Raw genomic sequence first — 17,166 nt, forward strand, 5'->3', positions numbered from 1 at the left:
GAGCGGGTTTGCCGCTCCGACGATACCGCCGGCCATCCTGATCGTGGACATGTACCCTAAAACTGAGGGAAATCATCCAATACAAACACTGCACATTTAGCTTAGGCAGTCCCCTTTTCTGACATAGTTGATACATAGCTGGAGTCAGGGACAGATTTAGCTATTGAAGTGAACCAATCATCCAGCCCCTTACACACACACACACACACACACACACACACACACACACACACACACTCTATGTGCCAGTGCAAACCTATAAGGCCTCTTTCACACTTCAGTCTTTGTAGCCCCGTCGAGATACGTCGTTTTTTTGAGAAAACAGGATCCTGCATTTTCGCATAGACTTGTATTAGGCTACTTTCACACTAAGGCTACTTTCACACTATTGTGTTGTGTACGTTGCGACGTACCGACGCTAGCAGTGAATGCGCCGCACAACGGGGGCAGCGGATGCTGTTTTTCAACGCATCCGCTGCCCCATTGTGAGGTGTGGGGAGGTGGGGGCGGAGTTCCGGCCGCGCATGCTTGGTCGGAAAAGACGGGAGCGACGCACCAAAAAACGTTACAAGCAACGTTTTTTGGTGGCGACGGTCCAACGCAACTGGCGCATTAGCGACACAGTGATGCATTGCCACACGTTGCAACCGTCGTGCAAGTCAATGCAGTGCACGATGCTAGTGTGAAAGTAGCCTTAAGTCTTTCAGCTCCCGTCACAATCCGTCGATTTTTGAGAATGCAGGATCCTGCATTTTCCCCATAGACTTGTATTAGCGACGGATCGCGACGGATGGCCACACGTCGCATCCATCGTGCGACGGATCCGTCGTGTTTTGGCGGACCGTCGTCTGGGAAAAAAACGTTCAATGTAACGTTTTTTGTCTGCGTCGGGAAAACGTGTAGCGACGGATCCTGCTGCATACGTCGTTCAGTAGAATGGAAGCCTATGGACGCAGGATCCGTCGCACACTGGAAACCAGCGACGCATCCAGTTTTTCTCCTCGGAGCATGACCCAGAAGGATTTTCAAGTCCGGGAAAAATCTCTCTCTCATTGACGGACGTCATGAAAATAGTGAAAAACGTGTGCGACGCATCCAGTGTAATAACGGATGCGTCGTCCACAAATTCCGGGAAAATAAATGTCTGGGGGACGAGAGAGAGAGATAGAGATTTTTTTCCCGGACTTGAAAAATCCTTCTGGGCATACTCAGAGGGGAAAAACTGGATCTGTCGCTGGATTCCAGTGTGTGACGGTCAGCGACGGATCCTGCGTCCATAGGCTTCCATTCTAGTGAACGACGTATGACGCAGGATCCGTCGCTACACGTTTTCCCGACGCAGACAAAAAACGTTACATTGAACGTTTTTTCCAGACAACGGTCCGCCAAAACACGACGGATCCGTCGCACGACGGATGCGACGTGTGGCCATCCGTCGTGATCCGTCGCTAATACAAGTCTATGGGAAAATGCAGGATTCTGCAAATTTTTTTGCAGGATCCTGCATTCTCAAAAATCGACGGATTGTGACGGGAGCTGAAAGACAGAAGTGTGAAAGTAGCCTTAGCGACGTATCACGACGGATAGCCACACGTTTTGTCCGTCGTGCACTGGATCCTGGGGGATTTGACGGCCCGTCTTTTCAAAAAAACGTTCCATGAAACTTTTTTGTGTGCAGTGGAAAAACGTTCTGACGCCTTCTGCGGCATACGTCGTTCGACAGAATGGGAGCCTATGGACACTGGATCCTGCGCACACTGAAATGCAGGAATCCAGTGACGGATGCAGTTTTTAATTCTGAGCATGCCTGGAAGCATATTTCAAAGTCAGTCTCTCTCTCTCTCCATAAAATTCGGCCAGGAACTCAGTCGACGCATCCGTCATAATACTGGATGTGTCACATATGTTTTCCTCGACGCGTCATTTCACTGCACTATGACGCACAGTCAACAACGGAAGTGTGAAAGATGCCTAAGAAGTTACCCAATCATAAGTGGAATTGTCATTCAGGGAATATAGCAAATGCCCCAGAGAAAGTCAGAACCGACGTTTCCAATGTAATCTGGGTCTAATGATGCGTAACCTTAGCTCATTTAAATCGCTTCACTCCTGTCTCACCATTATACAGTGCAGGAGAGATGAGCTGTCCAGTAATGCCATCACATACAAGCTGTGGCGCTGGCCCATGTATAAGGGAGTAATGCCCAGATATCTGGGATAGATCTAAAGTGCTGTATGTTCCAAACACTGCGTGCACAACCCACTGCACCACAGGAAGCTCTCCTCGCGTTGCGCGAGGACATTCATATTTAGAGTTGGTGAGAATTTTATTAGGTCTCCGTCCATCAGCCATGACAGTGATCGCTGGATGGGAGCACCACCCATTACCTGATGGCATCTAAGGCTCTTATTCTGATTTGATGGCCTGGCACAACATTACTTGTACGTCACACAACAATGATGCATCATTCCAAGTACGGTAATCAAAACAAGAGTCACAGATGCTAACAGGTAAGGCTACTTTCACACTAGTCCGTCGGTACGTACCAACGGACAGTGTGTTAAGTAGCACAACGGGGGCAGCGGATGCAGTTTTTCAATGCATCCGCTGCCCCATTGTAATTTTCGGGGAGGAGGGGACGGAGTTCCGGCAGCGCATGTGCGGTCGGAAATGGCGGACACGGCGCACAAAAAAAGTTACATGTAAGGTTTTTTTGTGCCAACAGTCCGCTAAAACACGACGCATCCGTTGCACAACGGATGCGACGTGTGGCCATACGTCGCAATGCGTCGCTAATGTAAGTCTATAGGGAAAAACGCATCCTGCAGACAACTTTGCAGGATGCATTTTTTCTCCTAAACGACGCATTGCGATGTATTCCAAACGACGCTAGTGTGAAAGTAACCTTAGGCTTCTTTTACACTTACCGTGATTTTAGCGGCCCGTTTTTGCGGGCAGGATCGCCGGAATTTTCCCGGTCTGCTGCAAAAATCTGCGAATAGCCGTTTTTCTGTATTAGAATAGTAGGGAAAAAATAGGGACCAAAAAAAAAAATATATATATATATATATATATAGCGGTCCGCAAAAACAGAATTCACGGTGCACCGTAATAACAAGCTTTTTTTTTTTTTTTTTTTTAACGGCCGTGTCCGTAAGCCGTGAAAAATAATCGAACAGGCTCGATATTTTTTCACAGCCGTAGAGACGGCGCTCTGTGGAATTATTGCGGCCCCATAGAAATCTATTGGGGCTGCAAAAATGGGACGAAAAACAATGGCAAGTGTAAAAGAAGCCTAAGAGACAGCTCTCACTCACCTGCTTAGTGGCTACAGATCACTGGTGTGTCTGACGGACTGGAACTTGTAAATCAATTTGTACCAATTCTAGTCATCATCGTCATTACAGCACTAGGAAAGTACACTATGTTCCAAATTATTATGCAAATGACATTTTTCTCTGATTTTCCTAAATGGTTGGTGCAAATGACAGTCAGTCTAATAAAAGTAATCACCCGTTAGAGTATACATCGAATTTTAAAGAAGAAACCTCCCAATGATAACAGTATAATCTCCAAAATGAATAAAAACTCAAAATGCACTGTTCCAAATTATTAGGCACAGTAGAATTTCTAAACATTTGATATGTTTTAAAGAACTGAAAATGCTCATTTGTGGAATTTGCAGCATTAGGAGGTCACATTCACTGAACAAAAAAGCTATTTAACTCCAAAACATCCCAACAGGCCAAGTTACATGTTAACATAGGACCCCTTCTTTGATATCACCTTCACAATTCTTGCATCCATTGAACTTGTGAGTTTTTGGAGAGTTTCTGCTTGTATTTCTTTGCATGAAGTCAGAATCGCCTCCCAGAGCTGCTGTTTTGATGTGAACTGCCTCCCACCCTCATAGATCTTTTGCTTGATGATACTCCAAAAAGTTCTCTATAGAATTGAGGTCAGGGGAAGATGGTGGCCACACCATGAGTTTATCTCCTTTTATGCCCATAGCAGCCAATGACTCAGAGGTTTTCTTTGCAGCAAGAGATGGGGCATTGTAAGCATGAAGATGATTTTGCTCCTGAAGGCACGTTTCTGCTTTTTATACCATAGAACAAAGTTGTCAGTCAGACACTCTATATACTTTGCAGAGGTCATTTTCACACCTTCAGGAACCTTAAAGGGCCCTACCAGCTGTTTCCCCATGATTCTGGCCCAAAACATGACTCCTCCACCCCCTTGCTGTTGTTGCAGCCTTGTTGGGACATGGTGGCCATCCACCAACCATCCACTACTCCATCCATCTGGACCATCCAGGGTTGCTCAACACTTATCAGTAAACAAGACTGTTTGGAAATTAGTCTTCATGTATGTCTGGGCCCAATGCAACCATTTCTGCTTGTGAACACTGTTTAGGGGTGGCCGAATAGTAGTTTTATGCACCACAGCAAGCCTTTGAAGGAGCCTACACCTTGAGGTTCGAGGGACTCCAGAGGCACCAGCAGCTTCAAATATCTGTTTGCTGCTTTGTAATCGCTTTTCAGCAGCTGCTCTCAATCCGATGAACTTGCCTGGCAGAAATCTTCCTCATTATGCCTTTATCAGCACAAACACATCTGTGCTCAGATACAGCCACAAATCTCTTAACAGTACGATGATCACGCTTAAGTTTTCATCCTTTCACCAAGGCATTGCACTATTTGATGCTTTTCAGCAGCAGAGTGATCCTTTTTCTTTCCCATGTTACTTGAAAACTGTGACCTGCTTAATAATGTGGATCATCATTTTTAAGTAGTTTTCCTTTAATTAGAATCACCTTGAAAACTAATTATCACATGTTTAAGATTGATTTCAGTGATCCATTGAGCCCTGAGACACAATACCATCCACGAGTTTATTTGAAAAACAAAACAATTAAATCTTTATGACACTTAAATCCAATTTGCATAATAATTTGGAACACAGTGTAGAGCTGCAACAGGGAGCAGTGATGAAGATGACTGCATGTGGGAAATACTGCACTCTAGATCTCTCTCAGGTATCGGGGCATTACTCGCCAAAACCTGGGGTGGATCCATAGCACTGCATGTAACATTACACTACGTTTCTCCTCTCCAATGGTCTTCATTCTCAGTGTGATAAGGTTAGATGCATCAGTCTTAGGCTGCTTTCACACTAGAATCGTACGACCCACGTCGCAATGCGTCGTTTTGGAGAAAAAACGCATCCTGCAAAGTTGCCTGCAGAATGCGTTTTTTCTCCATACACTTGCATTAGCGACGCATTGTGACGGATTGCCACACGTTGCATCCATCGTGCGACGGATGCGTCTTGTTGTGGCGGACCGTCGGCGCAAAAAAACGTTCCATGTAACTTTTGTGCGTCGTGTCCGCCATTTCCGACCGCGCGTGCGCGGCCGGAACTCCGCCCTCGCCTCCCCGGACATCACAATGGGCAGCGGATGCGTTGAAAAACTGCATCCGCTGCCCCCGTTGTGTTTTTTTTCCACTGCATACGTCGGTACGTCGCACTGCGACGTGCGTCGTACGACGCTAGTGTGAAAGTAGCCTTACAAGATCACATTGGGAGGAGAAAAATGATAATTACTTACGGGTAATTTGATTTTCCAGATCCATGACAGCACCGGTACATGAGAGATGGTCCCGCCCCCAAGAACAGGAAACCTGCATAGGAGATAAAAGATGGGGGCGGCACCTCTCTCCTCAGTTTGTTTACAGAGAATGTAAGGTAAACGCTATGTTAGTTTTAGGCATATATAAATTATACTTAACTCTAAGACTATTTATCTATTGTTATGTTAAGTGGTTATTACCCCATCTTTCGCTTGTGGTTTTTTTTTTTTTTTTTTAAGATTTTTTTTTTTTTTTTTTTTTGTGAATCACACACCATCACCAAGATAGGGCGGGAACTAGAGCGGTGCTGTCATGGATCTGGAAAATCAAATTACCCGTGAGTAATTATCATTTTTTCCCTTCCCCATGACAGCACCGGTACATGAGAGGAAGAAATAGAAAGAACCTCTAGGGTGGGACAACGGCAGATAGTACTTTTCTACCAAAGGCAAGATCTGACAGCCCTAGATTTAATCTATAATGGCGGAAGAAAGTAGAGGGTGAAGACCATACTGCTGCATTACAGATTTGCTCTATAGACGCATTTGCCCTCTCTGCCCAAGATGTGGAAATAGCCCTAGTAGAGTGGGCCGTAACACCAGGTGGAGGGACCTGCCCCGAAGAGGAATAGGAAAGTGATATAGCCATACGGAGCCATCGTGCAATGGTTGATTTTGTGGCCTTTTTTCCCGTTTGCCCCCTGAAAGGAGACAAAAAGGGCTGAAGACTGTCGCCATGGTTTCGTCACTTCTATATATTGAAGTAGGCAACGTCTGACGTCCAAGCAATGGAAGGTTTCTTCTCCCTGGGATTTTGGATTGGCACAAAATGAAGGCAAGACTATCTCCTGGTCCCTGTGAAATTTCGAGTTTACCTTTGGTAAGAAGGCCGGATCAGATTTTATAATTACCCTATCCTCCAGAAATGTAGTGTAAGGAGGGTCTATAGATATAGCCTGAAGCTCACCAATGCGTCTGGCTGAGGTAAGGGCAATCAGGAGAACTGTTTTTAAAGTTAGCGCTTTTTCCGATATGGAGGAAAGAGGCTCGAAGGGAGAGGAGGTCAAGGCGTTTAAAACTAAATTTAAATCCCAGGGAGCGACCTTTGGACGAGGTTTGAATGGTCTGGCTGTAAAAGAGGCCCGAATAAACCTACACACCCAAGGGTGATCAGCCAATTTTTGGTCAAACAAGGCGCTAAGCGCCGAGACTTGCACTTTTAGAGTGCTGGTAGATAATCCCCTCTCCAGACCCTTTTGGAGAAACTCTAGGATTTCAGATATAGGGACTTTCTGAACGGTATCAGTTATCCCTCGGCCCGAGAATTCTAAAAATTTTCCCCATACCTTTTGGTATTTATCAGTTGTGACTTTTTTTCTACTGGACAGTAGAGTAGTAATTAACGGATCCGAGAACCCCTTTGCTAGCAGCAGTCCCCTCTCAAGTTCCAAGCAGTGAGGTGTAGGCTGTGAACCTGAGGATGTGTCACCGGACCCTGGTGCAGAAGGTTTGGAACCTCTGGAAGTATCCACGGGTCCGAGATGGACATACGTCTGAGCCAAGTGAACCAAGCTCTCTTTGGCCAGAAGGGTGCGATTAAGATTATGCGTGATTTCTCTTCTCGGATCTTCTTCAGGACTGTAGGGATTAATGGGATCGGGGGAAACGCATAGGCTAGATGGAATCTCCATTGGTGTAGTAACGCATCTACTCCTTCCGGGTTCTCTTTCGGGTTTAGAGAGTAGAACCTTTCTACTTTTCGATTCTGCCTTGTGGAGAAAAGATCCACTTGAGGAAGTCCCCAGATTGCACAGATTTCTCCAAATATTCTTTGATTTAGTGACCACTCGCCCTGGTGCAGGACGTGACGACTCAGAAAATCTGCGACAAAGTTGTCCGACCCCTTTAAGTGTGTACTCGTGAGGGATAAAAGGTGGTTTTCGGCCCAAAGAAATAGTCTTCCTGCTTCTTCCATTAGGGAACTTGATCTGGTTCCTCCCTGTCGATTTATATACGACACCGTTGTGCTGTTGTCGGACAACACTACTAAATGTTTTCCTTTGAGATCTTCTTCTGTTTGAAGAATTGCTTGCCTTACTGCTGTCAATTCCTTCAGGTTTGAGGAGGCTAATTGCATCTGTGGATCCCATAGACCCTATAGGATCCGATCTGATAGGTGTGCTCCCCAACCTAACGGGCTCGCATCTGTGGTCAGTATCACCGGATTGTGGATTGACCATGGGACCCCTTTTTTTAGATTTCCGGAATCTAGCCACCAGCTTAGAGAGTCCCGAACATGTTGTGACAATACGATTTTCCGGTTTAGATTGTAGGGTATTCTTGTTTGTTCTGACAGGATCTCCCACTGTAGGTCCCTTGAATGAAGTTGTGCCCATTGGACTGCCGGAATTGTTGCAGTAAGCATGCCTAAGAGGGACATGGCTTCCCTTACCGAGACATATTGGGCCACCTGTATTTGTGTTATACGTTGTTTTATGGCCTCGACTTTCCTGTCTGGAAGGATACAGACCTGTTTGATTGAATTTAATTGGATCCCCAGGAACTCCTGTATCTGGGCTGGAATCAATCTTGATTTTTTTAAGTTTATTATCCACCCTAGTTTGGTTAGTAGCTCTCGTACTGTTGTAACTGCTTTTATGCAATCTTCTTGATTGTCTGCTATCAGGAGGAAATCGTCTAAATAGGGCACTAACAGAATGTTCTCTCTCCTTATGAAGGATGCTACTTCCGAAATTATTTTGGTAAAAATACGAGGAGCTACCGATACCCCAAAGGGGAGACATTGGTATTGTAGATGGGTGTAGACCTGCCCCAGCTGCACAACCAACCTCAGGAATTGTTGATGTTCTCTGCTGATCGGCACATGATAATAGGCATCGGTAAGGTCTATCACTGCCATATAACATCCTGGATACAACAGTTTTACCGCCGTTCTCAGAGTCTCCATTTTGAATTTTTCTACCCGGATGAATTTGTTTAATTCTTTTAGGTTGAAAATAGTTCTTAAAGATCCATCCGGTTTTGGAGTGATGAAAAGGGTGCTGTAAAATCCCCTTCCTATTTCCTGTGGAGGTACCCTTACCAGGACTTTTTTGTCTAAAAGAAGACGAACTTCTTTTTCGAGAACTAACTGGTTCTTTTTGGCCACACGAGTAACTTTTATTCGGTGGGGAGGCAGGGAGATGAAATTTAGTCGTAGGCCGTCTGATAAGTTGATTATCCATTGGGACGGCTGTAAGGTTACCCACTGATGGACAAAAAACCGTAACATTCCTCCCACCTGAAATATGGCGTCATTGTTTGGGATCCGGTTTTGGGGGTTTATTGAAAAGAAACCCTCTTTCTCTTATCTCCCCCCAGGGTTTTCCCCGTGTGGTTCTATCCGTTGGGCGGCCTCGGCCCCTACCTGATCCTCGAAAGGACCGACGATTGTCATACCAACGTCGTTTAAAGGGAGGTGGAGGGAAGTGCTTTTTCTTGTCCGCCGCTTTTTCTAAGATCTCATCTAAAGCGCTGCCGAATAAATATTGGCCCTCACAGGGGACCGCACAGAGCTTCACTTTAGATTGGAAATCAGCGTTCCAATTTTTTAACCACAACGCCCTTCTACCTGAATTAGAAAGGGCACCCGCCCGGGCAGAAAACCGAACAGAATCAATGGCAGCGTCCGCCAGGAATCCTGCTGCATTTTGAAGTGGAGGGATGACTTCTAGAAGTCTGTCTCTTGGACATTTGTTTTTTATTTGGTCGCTTAGTTCCTCCAGCCATTTAACCATGGCACGGGCAGTACAAGTAGCCACTACTCCAGGTTTAAACGCCCAAGTTGAGGCTTCCCAGGCTGATTTTAGAAAGGCATCCGCTTTTTTATCTAGGGGGTCTTTTAGGGCCCCCATGTCCTCAAAGGGAAGTGCTATGCCCCTGGAGGTACTTGCGATAGCCGCGTCCAACTTAGGCGCCTTTTCTCATTTCTCGCAAATTTCCTCACTAAAGGGATATTTACGTTTCAAGGCCTGGGGAACTGAAATCCTTTTATTCGTTTTTTTCCATTCTTTTTTAATGAGATTTAGTATGTTATCATGAAATGGGAAAACTTTCCGTTTCCTATCCTCCAAATTACTGAACATAGAGTCCTGAACTGTTTGCTTCTCCTTTGGCGTCTCAACCCCCAGGGTGGACCTGACCAGTTTTAGCAACTTCCCCACATCTTCTGATAAGACATAAGGCCGGCCACACTCTTCATCTGAAGAGTCCAGGTCCGAAACCTCCTCGGGCGGAAGCTCACCCAGTTCACCCTCGGATTCTACATCAGATGCCCGGGCAGACATAGAGGGCGGGTTTACGGAGCTCTGCAACCCATGTTGTTTTAACTGCTCCTTTACCGTACATTGTACTTCGCTTCTAACAATATCTTTTATATTCTGAAGCAATGATGATGATTCTTCAGACACAGTTTTCTCTATGCATGAGCGGCACATACGCTTTTCATACGTTTTGGGAAGGCTTCTATCACAGAGTGCACATACTTTATGCTTTTGTTTAGAGGCAACTTTCTTTCCCTGCATATATACAAAAAACACAATGTCACTGACATGTCTTTGCCTTACAAAGGCACTCACCCACCGGACCCTCAGTACCACGACAGGCTGTGGGATGTCTGCTGGGATCGCTGATTCCTTCAGATCTGCCATCTTGCAGGAGACTGTTCCCAGCGCCAGCTTGCCGCCTTGTAGATTTAAATATAGGCGGGCAGGAAGCGGTGTGTGCGCCCCTGAACTTCCTCCCCCCCGGGGAGTGTCAGCACACCGCTTCTTCAGCGTGTAGCGTCACTTCCGGTTACACCCGGAAGTTCCCCATTCAGTCGGCGCCAGCGTCGTGATGGGCACGCTCATTTTTCTCCCCCGGCCAGGAGCGGACGCCAGGGAGTCCGCAGTGGGAAGGACGCACCTGCAGCTCCAGGTATGGAGGCGACACGCGTACGCCGCCGCCGCTGCTCCCACCGCGGACCTCGGTTCAGAGACCGGCTTAGCGAGGGAGACCTCTCCCCATGCAGCACCGCAGGTTCCCCGCAAGAACAGGAAACCAAACTGAGGAGAGAGGTGCCGCCCCCATCTTTTATCTCCTATGCAGGTTTCCTGTTCTTGGGGGCGGGACCATCTCTCATGTACCGGTGCTGTCATGGGGAAGGGAAAAAAAAAACAAACAAAAAAAAACAAACGAGACATTCTCTGGGGACGTTTGCTTTCAGTCAATACAGTTACAACATGCTACATTTATACAGCCCAAAATCAGAACTGCTTCATAATAACTAGTCCCATCTAATACAAAGATCTTTAGGCTATGTGCCCACGTTGCAGAAAGTTTGCCGAATTTTCCTGATCAAATCCGGACTCCCTTGGAAGGAAATCCGCTTGCGTTTTTTTGGCACATAGCATGACTGTGGCCTTGACTCAGTGTTTTCGCTAGATTTCGATCACAAAACACTGACAAATCATAAGAAAATTTGCACAGAAAGAAACCTACTCTAGTCAAGAATGTCTGGAGTAACAATTCTGGTGAGGCGCACAGAGAAATGAATCCTACTCCTCCTGCAAGGCACACATGTGAAACACCAATTTTAACTACTTGGGTCGAAAATATAGACATTAAAGGGAACCTGTCACCCCAAAATCGAAGATGAGCTAAGCCCACCAGCATCAGGAGCTTATCTACAGCATTCTGTAATGCTGTAGATAAGCCCCCGATGTATCCTGAAAGCTGAAAAAAAAGAGGTTAGATTATACTCATCCAGGGGCGGTCCTGGTCCGATGGGCATCGCGGTCCAGTCTGGGGCCTCCCATCTTCATAGGATGATGTCCTCTTCTTGTCTTCACGCTGCGACTCCGGCGCAGGTGCCGGGCCTCTCTGACCTTTCCCAATGCCTGTGCACTGCAGTACTTTGCTCTGCCCTCAACAGGGCAGACAAAGTACGCCTGCGCCGGAGCCACAGCATGAAGACAAGAAGGGGACATCATCGTAAGATGGGAGGCCCCGGACCGCAACGCCCATCGGAGCGGACCGCAGCGGGACCGCCCCCCCAGGTGAGTATAATCTAACCTTTTTCTCATCTTTCAGGATACATCGGGGGGCTTATCTACAGCATTACACAATGCTGTAGATAAGCTCCTGATGCTGGTGGGCTTAGCTCATCTTCGATTTTGGGGGTGACAGGTTCCCTTTACGAGCTAGATTTTAGGCTACCTTTAGGACAGCATTTTCTGGGCTTCTAGGGATTTTGTTTGGGATAAAGCTGTATAGAGTTTAAAATAGGTGGGCATATTACTGACCTACTGAAATGCTTACAGCTCCAGCATTCCCTCTCCACTGCCCCTGCCAGTCTTTGTTGACTGGGCTGGAGTGGTAATGCAACGTTTATTATTATTTTTTTTAATTTATATAGCACCATTAATTCCATGGTGCTTTACATGAGAAACGGGTTACATACAGGGTTATAGATATAATTTACAGTACACAAATTTATGATGACAGACTGCTACAGAGGGGAGAGGACCCTGTCCTTGCGGACTTACATTATACGTAGAGCTTGAGGTGCCCACATAGGCATCACTCCCCGAGGCCAGGGATCACCCAGTTGGCTGTAGACTGGATGCCACCATACATTAGTGGAGAGCAGTAATTAGCAGTAAAGGCTTCAGTAAGCAAACATGATTTAATATTTTATTTTTTCCACTGAAAACGCTGATATATGTGAAGAGGGCCTTGGGCAAAAGACTCAAGAGAAAGTTAACATTTGTCAAGCAGTGAAGGGTCGCAATGTGGAGAATTTTTTTGTGCTCACAAGGTGCATCAATTCTTAAGGGTGCACCAGAAAAGAAGGTGGAGTAGTAAACCTCTTGCCAAATTATATCAAAGCCAAGTAGAGCACTAAAGCAAACGAGAGGCGATGCCATGTCAACCTGCCTACAGCGAGATTACTGCTAGGATGTGCCATTTCTTATTTTCTATGCGGCATTCATGCCTGGGTTTGCATTGTCTCCAAATGCTCGCCTGTGGAGAAAGAAGGAACACACCCCCTTCTTCCTACTAGCTTTATATCACACCACTGTCAAATATATGGACACACGGTCCAGAAAAAAAAAAAATACACAATTGGTTTACAGATATGAAATAAATGAATATACCCCCTCCAGTACTGGGTGCTCCAGTCAGAACGCTGTAACCTTTTTACAAAGAACAGGTAAGGTTATTAATTTGTGATCCATGTGAGCAGCCCAGACCGGCCAAATGCTGACACAATGCACTTTATTCTGCCTTGTGATTGATGTGATAAAAGGGAAAGTAAAAGCACAAGACCCTTATTAAGGTTGGACTGAGAAGCTGTATGTAGCCTGGAGCCATGACAATGCAGGCAGCTGGGCAGGGACATATCCAGCAGCTGGAACTCAGCCACAGCAAATCATAGCAGAGGCCAACGCAAGCCACCACCTCCCCAGTGGGGGGCCACGGCAACCAATACTACCCGGGGGGGGCGCAGCGGCCAGCGCAACCCACCGCCATCCCCATGGGAAGGTGGAGGAATGCGCCGGCTGCCATGGTCTCTCCACCTGGGGATGTTGGGGAGGGACCATGGTGGCCGTCAGGAGCCACCAACTCCTCAGCGATGGGCCCACAGCGGCCAGCAGGAGCTGTCACCACCCACACCCCCAGGGGGGGCCCACGGCAACTACAGCAAGCTGCCATCACCACCAACCCCCAGGGGAGCCCAGAGGCCAGCATGGGCCATCGCCGCCACCACCAACCCCCAGGGGAGCCCACAGAGGCCAGCGTGGGCCATCGCCGCCACCACCAACCCCCAGGGGAGCCCACAGAGGCCAGCGTGGGCCATCGCCGCCACCACCAACCCCCAGGGGAGCCCATGGAGGCCAGTTCAAGCCGCCACAAACTAGGAGGGGCTACTGTAGGCACAAATCACTACATCCCCTTTGGGGGTCACAGCAAACAGCTAGTTGGTGTGAGTTGATTTGCACAACCTGGTCCATCACCGCATCGTATTCATAGACTGGGTTATTTATCTTGCAGAGACGGAGCGTCTCCGCAAGATAAATAGACATGCTGCGGTCTGGAAAGATGCGCCACATGTCCTGTTACGCAGGGACGCCAGATGCAGCCGTGCATGCACAGTGGACACGGGATATCATAAAACCCCCTCCACTAGGCTGTAACATCTGGACGCTGTGGCTGTACGCAGCGTCCAATCCGCAGCAAATTCTGAAGGTTTCCTGACCATGGAAGCATAGCCTTACCTGTGGCATCTGTGGCTCCTCTTGCAATTAGCTGGCCTAGCGCAACATAGGTGAATGACAAACTGCAACAATTGCATTGCGCCAATCCTAAGAATGCCCATGAATGATGCCAATGCAGGTGTCAGGGACCCATCCAGAGGGCACACATGACCGTAGTCGCTAGGCCGCTGACTGCAAATCCATTTGCAACAACTCTACGGCCAGCACAAGCCACCACCATACCACAGCACCCAGCACAGGGGTGACACACGGCTCATCCCACAGAGGCTGGTAACACTACACAGGGGGCCCTGACACCACCAGGGGCCACACAACACAGGGGCTGTCAGTGGGCACAGAGCCACGTCCCAGTATACATGTGCCCCTCTGCCATGCCGACGGGAACTCCTGGGGGGCAGCACTGCCACACTCTGCCCGGGCACAGGGGGTGATAACCCGCACTGAGGCACAATGTGCGGCACACAACAACACTGCCATGTCTGCCGCCCGAGTCCCGGCCTAGGCTCCCAAGTGACCCGTCTGCCCCTTACCTGCTGCACGCCGTTATGTGTATCCTACCCGCCACACACTGAAGACCGTATCGGTGCGAGAAGCGGGGCGCACGGCGCTGACTCCCCGGTATCTCCTCACGGCAGCGCTCACACCCCTCTTCTTCCCTCTCGGCCGCCCTCCCCCTCACTACGCGCTCCCCGCCTCCCTGCACACAGCCCTCAGCGACCTGCAGCGCATTGGACGACGCGCTGCAGATCACGTGATGCCAGGCCGGCGGAGCGGGATTGGACCAGCTGTGGGCGGAGTCTCGGCGAGCTGTCACTCACAGGGCGTACACAGCACAGCCTGCACGTATAGAGCAGAGGGCTGTGTGACAATGGGGCGTGCAGCTGCACCGCTACCAAAGGGGGCGCTGCCGCGTCCTAAGTCCAGCACAGCATACAGTAATCTGTCAGTGTCTGGCCCATCCCCCACTCACGTCCTGGCTGCCAGAGATAACGCACTTCTACATAGCTCCTCCCTCCACACGTCACGGAAAGGCGGGATTCGTCGTTACAAGCTGGCACTTGGAAACAGACCTACCGCCTCTGATTGGCTACTGGGTTACTGACGTCATCCAGGGATGGCTGTGCCTAGAAGAAGGTTCTCGAAAGTGGAGGAGGGAGAGCACCGGTACGAGGTGTCGGATGCTGCCTGCGGCTGCCCAGTCTTCCTCTTCGGCCATCCGGTTCTGTCTGTTGTCTTGTGTGTGTAGCACGGAGGTCGCCATTGTTGGGGTCGCCTTCACTATTGTTGTGATGGCGCAGTGAGTATTGTCCCATAGACGCCTCGGGCGCATGCGCGAACTCGAGGAAGGGTTAATGACGTCACTTGCGGCACTGACGCAACCATCTGTTGTTTTGACAGCGACTGTTATTGAAGTACTAACGTGCGACTGTGAACCGCCGGCAGAGGGCGACCTTCTGTGGTGGCAAAGAGAGGGAGCTTGTAACTATGGAAACTGCTCGTTCTTCCTGGAGCCTGCCGGTGTCCTTGGTGCCTGCTGATTGCAGTGCACTGGTGTCGTGCTTAGTGGCAGCAGCGGTGTGATCATTGGGTGACAGTACATGTCTGTCAGCATGTACACAGGCCGGAGTAGTGTGTGTGAGGCTGGTGTAACACCGTGAGGCTGGTCCGACAGTGTGAGGCTGGTGTAATACTGTGAGGCTGGTCCGACAGTGTGAGGCTGGTGTAATACTGTGAGGCTGGTGTAATACTGTGAGGCTGGTCCGACAGTGCCTAAGGCTGGTGTAATACTGTGGGGTTGGTCCGACAGTGTGAGGCTGGTGTAATACGGTGAGGCTCGTCCGACAGTGTGAGGCTGGTGTAATACTGTGGGGTTGGTCCGACAGTGTGAGGCTGGTGTAATACTGTGGGGTTGGTCCGACAGTGTGAGGCTGGTGTAATACTGTGGGGTTGGTCCGACAGTGTGAGGCTGGTGTAATACTGTGGGGTTGGTCCGACAGTGTGAGGCTGGTGTAATACTGTGGGGTTGGTCCGACAGTGTGAGGCTGGTGTAATACTGTGAGGTTGGTCCGACAGTGTGAGGCTGGTGTAATACTGTGAGGCTGGTGTAATACTGTGAGGCTGGTGTAATACTGTGAGGCTCGTCCGACAGTGTGAGGCTCGTCCGACAGTGTGAGGCTGGTGTAATACTGTGAGGCTGGTGTAATACTGTGAGGCTCGTCCGACAGTGTGAGGCTCGTCCGACAGTGTGAGGCTGGTGTAATACTGTGGGGTTGGTCCGACAGTGTGAGGCTGGTGTAATACTGTGAGGCTGGTGTAATACTGTGGGGTTGGTCCGACAGTGTGAGGCTGGTCCGACAGTGTGAGGCTGGTGTATTACTGTGGGGTTGGTCTGACAGTGTGAGGCTGGTGTAATACTGTGGGGTTGGTCCAACAGTGTGAGGCTGGTGTAATACTGTGGGGTTGGTCTGACAGTGTGAGGCTGGTGTAATACTGTGGGGTTGGTCCGACAGTGTGAGGCTGGTGTAACACCGTGAGGCTGGTCCGACAGTGTGAGGCTGGTGTAATACTGTGAGGCTGGTCCGACAGTGTGAGGCTGGTGTAATACTGTGGGGTTGGTCCGACAGTGTGAGGCTGGTGTAATACTGTGGGGTTGGTCCGACAGTGTGAGGCTGGTGTAATACTGTGAGGCTGGTCCGACAGTGTGAGGCTGGTGTAATACTGTGAGGCTGGTCCGACAGTGTGAGGCTGGTGTAATACTGTGAGGCTCGTCCGACAGTGTGAGGCTGGTGTAATACTGTGGGGTTGGTCCGACAGTGTGAGGCTGGTGTAATACTGTGAGGCTGGTCCGACAGTGTGAGGCTGGTGTAATACTGTGGGGTTGGTCCGACAGTGTGAGGCTGGTGTAACACCGTGGGGCTGGTCCGACAGTGTGAGGCTGGTGTATTACTGTGGGGTTGGTCTGACAGTGTGAGGCTGGTGTAATACTGTGGGGTTGGTCCGACAGTGTGAGGCTGGTGTAATACTGTGGGGTTGGTCTGACAGTGTGAGGCTGGTGTAATACTGTGGGGTTGGTCCGACAGTGTGAGGCTGGTGTAATACTGTGGGGTTGGTCTGACAGTGTGAGACTGGTGTAATACTGTGGGGTTGGTCTGACAGTGTGAGGCTGGTGTAATACTGTGGGGTTGGTCTGACAGTGTGAGGCTGGAGTAATA

The 17,166-nt window shown here is 49.0% G+C and overlaps 1 protein-coding gene across 3 annotated transcripts in view; it reads right to left on the reverse strand.

Annotated features, from left to right (window-relative positions):
- ANKRD12 (ankyrin repeat domain 12) overlaps positions 1-15,294 on the reverse strand; it is a 159,609-nt gene extending 144,315 nt beyond the window's left edge. The window contains exon 1 of one of the 3 annotated variants that reach the window (XM_077270210.1): positions 15,029-15,294. The gene's annotated coding sequence lies outside the window, so the exon portion shown is untranslated. Of the gene's footprint in view, positions 1-14,484; positions 14,771-14,924; positions 14,973-15,028 lie in introns of those variants that run through there. The other 2 variants (XM_077270211.1, XM_077270209.1) reach the window with 2 other exon arrangements.
- Positions 15,295-17,166: the final 1,872 nt, after the last annotated feature.

Source organism: Ranitomeya variabilis, chromosome 6 (genome assembly GCF_051348905.1).
Source record: "Ranitomeya variabilis isolate aRanVar5 chromosome 6, aRanVar5.hap1, whole genome shotgun sequence".
In the NCBI taxonomy this organism is placed as follows: Eukaryota; Metazoa; Chordata; class Amphibia; order Anura; family Dendrobatidae; genus Ranitomeya; species Ranitomeya variabilis.